This window comes from Capricornis sumatraensis, chromosome 21, assembly GCF_032405125.1.
Source record: "Capricornis sumatraensis isolate serow.1 chromosome 21, serow.2, whole genome shotgun sequence".
Lineage (NCBI taxonomy): Eukaryota > Metazoa > Chordata > Mammalia > Artiodactyla > Bovidae > Capricornis > Capricornis sumatraensis.
The window spans coordinates 51,304,626-51,314,153 of record NC_091089.1 but is presented as its reverse complement, the minus strand read 5'-3'; the positions used below and the strand labels follow the sequence as shown (position 1 = coordinate 51,314,153).

General features: G+C 49.0%; 1 pseudogene; it reads left to right on the top strand.

The window, feature by feature from the left end:
* Positions 1–8,568: 8,568 nt before the first annotated feature.
* On the top strand, positions 8,569–9,143 carry LOC138097488 (ferritin light chain pseudogene; annotated as a pseudogene).
* The last annotated feature ends 385 nt before the right edge of the window (positions 9,144–9,528 follow it).

The window sequence follows — 9,528 nt, the reverse complement described above, 5'->3', positions numbered from 1 at the left end:
CCTCTGTCGTCCCCTTCTTCTCCTGCCCTCAATCTTTCCCAGCATCAGGGTCTTTTCAAATGAGTCAGCTCTTTGCATCAGGTGGCCAAAGTATTGGAGTTTCAGCTTCAACATCAGTCCTTTCAATGAACAGCCAGGACTGATCTCCTTTAGGATGGACTGGTTGGATCTCCTTGCAGTCCATGGGACTCTCAAGAGTCTTCTCCAACACCACAGTTCAAAAGCATCAATTCTTTGGCACGCAGCTTTCTTTATAGTCCAACTCTCACATCCATACATGACCACAGGAAAAACCATAGCCTTGACTAGACGGACCTTTGTTGACAAAGTAATGTCTCTGCTTTTTAATATGCATACATATATGAAAACTAATCAAATCATCCACTTAACACATGTGCAGTTTTTGTATGTCAATTATGCCTCAATAAAGCTGTTTTTAAACTTTGGATTAAATGAACAAATTTCTTTTTTTGAAAAAAAAAAGCTCTCTAAAACTGACATCAGTGTGGGATGAATTGGGAGACTGGGTTAACGTATAAACACAATTGATAATGTGCATAGAATAGATAATTAATGAAAACCTACTGAGTAACACAGGGAATTCTGTTCAGTGCTCTGTGGTGACCTAAATGGGAAGGAAATCTAAAAAACAGGAGATATATGTGTCCATATAGCTGATTTCCTTTGCTGTACAGTAGAAACATTGTAAAGCAACTATACTCTAATAAAAATTAATTTTAAAAAATAGGTAAAACTGACATCAGAAGATCTTGAAAATTGGAATCGTCCTTTATCTATTGCCTAAATTGAAGCCATAATTTAAAACCGCTTCCCAAGGAAATCTGCAGGTCCAGATGGCTTCACTAGTGAATTCAATTAAACATCTAAGAGAGAAATAAATGCCAATCTTGCACAAACTCTTCCAGAAAATAGAAAACCTCCAAATCGATTTTATGAGACTAGCATAACCTTAGATATCAAAGAAGCAGAAGATATTAAGAAGAGGTGGCAAGAATACACGGAAGAACTGTACAAAAAAGATCATCACGACCCAGATAATCATGATGATGTGATCACTAATCTAGAGCCAGACATCTTGGAATGTGAAGTCAAGTGGGCCTTAGAAAGCATCACTACGAACAAAGCTAGTGGAGGTGATGGAATTCCAGTTGAGCTGTTTCAAATCCTGAAAGATGATGCTGTGAAAGTGCTGCACTCAATATGCCAGCAAGTTTGGAAAACTCAGCAGTGGCCACAGGACTGGAAAAGGTCAGTTTTCATTCCAATCCCAAGGAAAGGCAATGCCAAAGAATGCTCAAACTACCGCACAATTGCACTCATCTCACATGCTAGTAAAGTAATGCTCAAAATTCTCCAAGACAGGCTTCAGCAATATGTGAACCGTGAACTCCCTGATGTTCAAGCTGGTTTTAGAAAAGGCAGAGGAACCAGAGATCAAATTGCCAACATCTGCTGGATCATGGAAAAAGCAAGAGAGTTCCAGAAAAACATCTATTTCTCCTTTCTTGACTATGCCAAAGCCTTTGACTGTGTGGATCACAATAAACTGTGGACAATTCTGAAAGAGATGGGAATACCAGACCACCTAACCTGCCTCTTGAGAAATCTGTATGCAGGTCAGGAAACAACAGTTAGAACTGGACATGGAACAACAGACTGTTTCCAAATAGGAAAAGGAGTACGTCAAGGCTGTATATTGTCACCCTGCTTATTTAATTTATATGCAGAGTACATCATGAGAAACTCTGGGTTGGAAGAAACACAAGCTGGAATCAAGATTTCCGGGAGAAATATCAATCACCTCAGATATGCAGATGACACCACCCTTATGGCAGAAAGTGAAGAGGAACTCAAAAGCCTCTTGATGAAAGTGAAAGAGGAGAGTGAAAAAGTTGGCTTAAACCTCAACATTCAGAAAATGAAGATCATGGCATCTGGTCCCATCACTTCATGGGAAATAGATGGGGAAACAGTGGAAACAGAGTCAGACTTTATTTTGGGGGGCTCCAAAATCACTGCAGATGGTGACTGCAGCCATGAAATTAAAAGACGCCTACTCCTTGGAAGAAAAGTTATGACCAATCTAGACAGTATATTCAAAAGCAGAGACATTACTTTGCCGACTAAGGTCCATCTAGTCAAGGCTATGGTTTTTCCAGTGGTCATGTATGGATGTGAGAGTTGGACTGTGAAGAAGGCTGAGTGCCAAAGAATTGCTGGTTTTGAACTGTGGTGTTGGAGAAGACTCTTGAGAGTCCCTTGGACTGCAAGGAGATCCAACCAGTCCATTCTGAAGGAGATCAACCCTGGGATTTCTTTGGAAGGAATGATGCTAAAGCTGAAGCTCCAGTACTTTGGCCACCTCATGCAAAGAATTGACTCATGGGAAAAGGCTCTGATGCTGGGAGAGATTGGGGGCAGGAGGAGAAGGGGACGACCGAGGATGAGATGGCTGGATGGCATCACGGACTCGATGGACGTGAGTCTGAGTGAACTCCGGGAGATGGTGATGGACAGGGAGGCCTGGTGTGCTGCGATTCATGGGGTCACAGAGAGTTGGACATGACTGAGCGACTGAACTGAACTAAACTGATAAGAATCTAAAATTACAGGTCAATTTTTCTCATCGTCCTGGCTAAAAAAGGTCTATTCATTAGCAAATAGAAACTAGCACTATATAAAAATGCATCATGATGGGGTCTTACTTGGTGGTCCAGTGGATAAGACCACCTGGTTCTCCTCCCAATACAGGAGGCCCAGGTTCGATCCCAGGTCAGGGAACTGAGATCCCAAGTACCACAACTAAGCCTGTGCATTGCAGCAAAGACCAGCACAGCCAAAATAAATAACAGAAAGTACTTGTAAATACATCATGATTAAACTGGGCTTATCTTTCAGAAACCAAAGTCATTCACATCAACAGAATAAAAAGAAAACTAAATGATAACAGATGTGGACAAAATTTTTTTGATAAAATTCAACAATCATTGAGTGCTATGTTTAGCAAGCTAGAAAAATAAGGAAATGTCCCTCTGATAAAGCTATCTACAAAAAACCTACAGCAAACGCATCATACTTAAAGTATCGAAATTTTCCTTCTAAGATCGGGAGCTAGAAAATTATGTTCCATTTAACACTTCCATCCAAATATGATACTAGATATCATTCAAATGATAGTACCATTCAAATGATACCAGATACTAATACACACGCCACAGTACAAGGGGAAATTATACTGATTTCTGCTGCTACTTTGAAATGCATCACCAAAAGGAAAAAAGAATGGATTCATGGAGGAATAGAAGGAGGGAAAGATGTGTAGTGAAGCTAGTATGGTAACCTGGTAAAATCTAGAGTGGCAGGATCTAGATGGTGGGTATATAGGTGTCCACTGTAAACTTCTTTCAGTTTCACTGTGGGTCTTGCCTAGTGGTCCAGTGGTTGAGAATCCGCCTGCCAGTGCAGGGGACGCGAGTTTAATCCCTGGTCTGGGAAGATCTCACGTGCCATGGGGCAGCTAAGCCCGTGTACTGCAACTGCTGAAGCCCACACATCCGAGAGCCCGTGCTCCGCACTGAGAGGAGCCCGTGCACCATAACTAGAGTAGCCTCTGCTCAACGCACCTGGAGAAAGCCCGTACGCAGCGACAGACGCAGTGCAGCCCAAAATAAATAACTTCAATTAATAAAGCATTACATTTTTTTAATTTATTTAAAAAAATTTCACTGTGTACTGGGGGAGGGGGGCAATAGTACCTGAGGTCTTAGCCCAGCACAATTTTTTTTTTAAATATTGGATCAGATGGAAAGAAACTGTCATCTTGTGCAGATGACATGATTATTGTAAATAAAAGAATCTACCAATAAATGGGCAGAACAAGCAAACCTTCTGGGTGCCAGGTCATGTACAAAAATCATTCATGTCTCTATACACCAAGAACAATGAGAAAATGAAAATTTTTAAGTGTACCATTTACAGTAGCCTTTTAAAACTCCATGAAGTACCCAGAGATCAATCTTAAAACAAAAGTGAGTGAAATTAAAACCCTAGGTAAGTGGAGGCATATTAGATTCATGAGCTGGAAGGCTCACCATTGCTATTGCAGCTACAAAGGGAGGGAAGGAGGATTCTCCTGAGAGTCTCCATCACCCACGAACAGTCTTGTTTCCCCGCAAAGAGCCCCACACACACCCCTCAAAGAAAACAAGCCCACATCCAGCCTGCCCCTGAGCCCAGCCCAGTGTTTGGCCGTGGCCTTCCTTCCTAAGTACTGGAGGAAGCAGCTTGAACTAATTCTTTCCCACTGCCCAACAAGAGACTCTGGTTTCTCACCCCCTGTGAGTGGATTCTTATCATCTACCACCCAACCACCTCCTCAAGCTCAAAGGCACATTTTAGGTGATATTATTTGCAGCAATTATGTAACATACCCAAACTAATTTAGGCAGAAAAGGATTTATTTCTGGGTATTGGGCTGGGGAACTAAGGTACACAGCCAGGAGAAATAGCCAGTTGCTCCCCAGGATTGAGAGGCAGCCTGGCTGCTACCCCACCCAGCACTCAGCACCCCTCCACACAGCTTAGAGACCAGTCACTAAATTCTTCCCATAGCTGCCCCAGAGGAACCAGTGCCACCACTTTCCCCGAATGCCTGTACCTGCCACCTCCCCATGCTCTTTCCCACCCCCATCTCAGCCAGTGCGCTTGGGGAAAGCCAGGTGCTTGCAGAACCCTGGCTGCAGGGGAGCCTAGAAAATGAAGCCTCTTGCTCTCCAGCCTCTTGTCAGGAAAGCCCAGGCCACAGAGGTGGGCATGTGCTTGAACCAAACTGTGTCATCTCTCACTTTACCTCATGCAGTTGTTTGAATCTTAAGTGAGATAATACTTAAAGCATAGAGAATCTAAATTCTCTGAGTCAGAGATTTATGTCTGATTTCTGCATATCTGTATCCCACACCTTTAACAAGAACCTGACCTCAAGAAACACTTGTCGAATATGCCAGCATTTAGCACAGCTTCTAGAACATTATAAGCACTCAATAAATAATAGCTAGTATTATTTCACATGATAAGAAGTCTTAGAGAGGGCTCATACAGCAGCCCAGTGCCATCTAAAGGACCCAGACTCTGCCCATCTGTACCTTTGACACCCTCTGCCGGGTTTACCGCATAGTCACAAGAGGGCTGCCACAGTTCCTGGTGTTGCATCAAGGCATGATCTCATCTAGGACACAGCTTGGGTCTTCTCTTCCGGAGGTCCTCTCACATTCCAGCCCAGGCCTCCTTCCCACGCCTTTTCCTATAGCATCGTTGGCAAGGAGAGGTTTCCACCATCATATCACACTAATCAGGATCTGGAACCTGGATGGATCAGCTGTATAAGGGGGAGTGAACACTGGAATGTAAATCGGTCTCTTTTAGGAAGAAGGAAATAGGAGGCGGGGGTGGAAGGGTACCCAACAGTAGGCTGTGATCAGGGACAGAGAGGAAAGGCAGAGAACCTCCATCCGGAGGCCTCCTGAGTCCCAGCTCTCAAACCTTTCTGTTGAATGAGACTGCCAGGAGCCAGGGGACCGTTCTCAGGACAAGGGCCTGTTCAAGGTCAGGATGTGTGCGGGGTGGACAGACCCACAGCCACTTCCTCACCAAGGCTCCCACACACAACCTACATGGACAAATGGCGGCCCCTCCGTCTCCCAGAGTCAGCTTAATAGAAAACAGGGTTTGGTGGGGAACAAACAATTTATGACAACCGAGCCCTCAAACTGGAAACATCTGTCCTCGCCGCAGCGCAACACCTCCCACCCAGCCCAGCCTGGCTCCTGAGGGGCCCACCCGGCCAGGCTGGGGACTCAAGAACCTTCTGGGGATTAGCATAGAGGAGCCCCCAGCCTGGGAGGAGTCCCCAGGTGCCCAGCCTCCTCACGCTGGCCTTCGGGCTGCCCCCACCCCTAAATCCCCTAAAGCCATTGGGGCAGCGGGGGAGGTTAGGGCTGGCGGTCCCAGAGGAGACCTGGCTTTACCCTGTGAACCCCTGGGGGCCAGGGCTGGGCAGGGAGATGTTCTAACATCAACCCCCCTGCCTCGGCCCAGGCTATCCCTGGATCCCCCTTCCTCTCCTTGTCTCTCTGTCCCCCCTTTAAGACCAGGCTCAGAGTTGTCTTTGCCAGGCAGCCCGGCCCAGGCTGGTTGGACGAACCCACCCCCCTCACCCAGGAGTCCCTGTTGGGGCCCTTTACTGTGAAACTCTTCACGGCAGCACCGTTGGCATGCCCATCACCCTGCTGGCATCTGTGAGGCCCCCAGGGAACATCTGGGGCAGGAGAAGTGATGAAACGCACCTGGGACGTAAGGGGGCATTGCAGGGGGGTGGGGCCCACCAGTTCCCAAAGGTGAAGCTGACTCCTGCACATACAGCCCCACCCGGGGCATCCGTGCAGTCCTCCCGGCCCCACCAGAAGGAACCCGGCTTCAGAGCAGCTGGCTTGGCTATTTGGTGGGCGTCTGTGCAGCTGGGTCGTCCAGTCTGCCACAGGGATGACAAGCGTGTCACGGGTGGGGCTGCAGGAACGCTAGAGATGCGAAGCCTGGGCAGCGGGGGCTCAGCGGGTGGCAGGGGCTTCGCGGTGGCAGCTGCCATGGGCAGGCTGCCAACAGTGTTGGTTCTGAACTGAAGTCACCTGGGTGACCGCCCCAGAGGAGGCACTGCCCTGCACGCTGTGGAAGAGATGGGCTACAGAGCGACCAGCACCTTGGCCGCAGAAAGCTGCAAGACGGCCGGCCTGGGGGGGGCGAGGCTGGGGTGTGGAGGGGGCAGAAGGAGCCCTGTGTGGGCCAGGAAAGAGCACATGTCCTGACTGCTCCAAGGAGGGGCTCCCGAGTGTGCGGAGCAGGGACGCCCAGGGAGGGAGAGTCCTGTGCGGCGACACTTCACCCGGCCCCTGGCTGCCCCGTCCGGCTGCCCCCAAGGGCCCCTCCCAGGCCCCCTCCCTCTCAGGCCTGAGCCTCAGTACCCACTGCCCCCTGCCAGCCCCAGGCCAGTGCAAGCCCCCACCCAGGGCACGTACTGGCAGAGCAGGGGGTGTCCAGGCGATGAACACACCTCGAAACCAGCCCACTGCCCCCCCACCAGAGCGCAGGAAGCCCAGAGCCAGCCCCCCACTCCCGCTCAGTCCAGAGACCCGAAAACCAGATGTGGGTTGAGACCGCCCTTCCAACATGCACACATCTTCAAAGCAGGGCTATTTTCCATGTCCTTTGGGCAATTTTAAAACAAGTCTGTAAAACTGGAATTTTAATAGATGACATATTGGCATGAGTGTAAGCACATGGGCACATGTGTGTGTGTGTGTGTCGCGCACACATGTCTGGGCACCTTTGGAGACGACCTTGGCTACAGCATCCTCGGAGGTGGGCGGGGTGGGTGTTTCCTAAAGGCCCTCCAGGTTCACGTCCACATTCCCTGTGTGTTTCGTAGGAGCTGAGTCTTCAAGAACTGAGAGAGGCAGCGCGCTAGGAGGCCCGAGGATCTGTCTCTTTCTTCAGTGGTGTTTGGACAGAACAAATCCGGGGACGCCCCTCACTCCAGCCTCTGACCACCCTCCATCCTTCTTTGCAGATGCAACCTTCAGAATCAGCCACTCAGTTTTCCACCATCACCAGGGCCAGCCAACACCATTTTTTGAGCTTAACACCTATCACCAACTCAATGGACATGAGTTTGAGTAAGCTCCAGGAGATGGTGAAGGAGAGAAGCCTGGCGTGCTGCAGCCCATGGGGTTGCAAAGAGTCGGACACCACTGAACGAGTGAACAACAACAGTTCAGTTCAGTTCAGTTCAGTTCAGTTTGGTTCGGTTCAGTCGCTCAGTCGTGTCCGACTCTTTGCGACCCCGTGAATCGCAGCACGCCAGGCCTCCCTGTCCATCACCAACTCTCGGAGTTCGCTCAGACTCACGTCCATCGAGTCAGTGATGCCATCCAGCCATCTCATCCTCAGTCGTCCCCTTCTCCTCCTGCCCCCAATCCCTCCCAGCATCAAAGTCTTATCCAATGAGTGGCCAAAATACTGGAGTTTCAGCTTTAGCATCATTCCTTCCAAAGAAATCCCAGGGCTGATCTCCTTCAGAATGGACTGGTTGGATCTCCTTGCAGTCCAAGGGACTCTCAAGCGTCTTCTCCAACACCACAGTTCAAAAGCATCAATTCTTCGGTGCTCAGCCTTCTTCACAGTCCAACACTCACTAGACGGACCTTAGTTGGTAAAGTAATGTCTCTGCTTTTGAATATACTATCTAGGTTGGTCATAACTTTTCTTCCAAGGTGTAAGCGTCTTTTAATTTCATGGCTGCAATCACCATCTGCAGTGATTTTGGAGAACAACAACAACCACCACCCTATTGCCAGGGCTTCCCAGGTGGCGCTAGTGGTGAAGAACCTGCCTGCCAATGCAGGAGACATAAGAGTCGGAGGTTTGATCCCTGGATGGGGAAGATCCCCTGGAGGAGGGCATGGAAACCCACTCCAGTATTCTTGCCTGGGAAATCTCATGGACAGAGGAGCCTGGTGGGCTACGGTCCATGGGGTAAGACACAACTGCAGCAACTTAGCATGTACACATGCCCATTACCAATCAACCACGAGTTCCCAGATTCATTAGAATTATTCCATTGAGGTGGAGGCCACTGTCATCTGCCTGGTCAACACACCTCTGCTGGCCTCCTACACGGACCTCTCTCTGGGCTTCTATTCTGACCACAACGACGTGGCTCTGGAGGGCATGGGCCACTTTTTCTACAAATGGGTTAAGGAGAAGTGCAAGGGCACCCACCATCTCTTGAAAATGCAAAACCAGAGCTGCAGCCGCTCCCTCTTCCAGGACACGCAGAAGCGTCTCAAGACAAGTCGGGTAAAACCCAGGATGCTCTAGAAGCCACCCTTTTCATGGAGAAGCACCAGAACCAGCCCTTTTGGATATGCATGGCCTGGGTTCTGCTTGCACAGAGCCCCACCTCTGTGACTTCCTGGAGGGACATGTCCTAGAAGATGGGGACCACCTGACCAACATCCACAGGCTGGCTGGTCTCATATCTCCTCCAAAGACTCACCCTCAAGCATGACTAGGAGCCTCTGAAGCCCGGCAGCCTTTGAGGAAACCATCCCCCCTCAATGTCAGGGCTTCTGCCAGAAGCCCCTCTCTGCAGCCACCAGGCAGACTTTTAACACCCTGGAGCCTCTCCCAAGTCTTTAACCAAACGGAAACCATAAAGCTTTTTGCAGCAAAAAAAAAAAAAAAAGAACTGGGGAGAGAAGAGTGATGCTTCAGAGCCAAAAGATGAGGGTGAGGGAGCCCCGGAAGCCTCCTGTGTAGGGTGGGGCGGTGAAGCACAGCCTCATCTGAAATCACTGCTGTGCCCCGCAACACTCATGTACCCCTTCTCCTTGGAACCCAGCTGTCTGTCTGTCCCAGCTTGGAACCCAGATGTCTGTCTGCTGTCGGGCTGCTTAA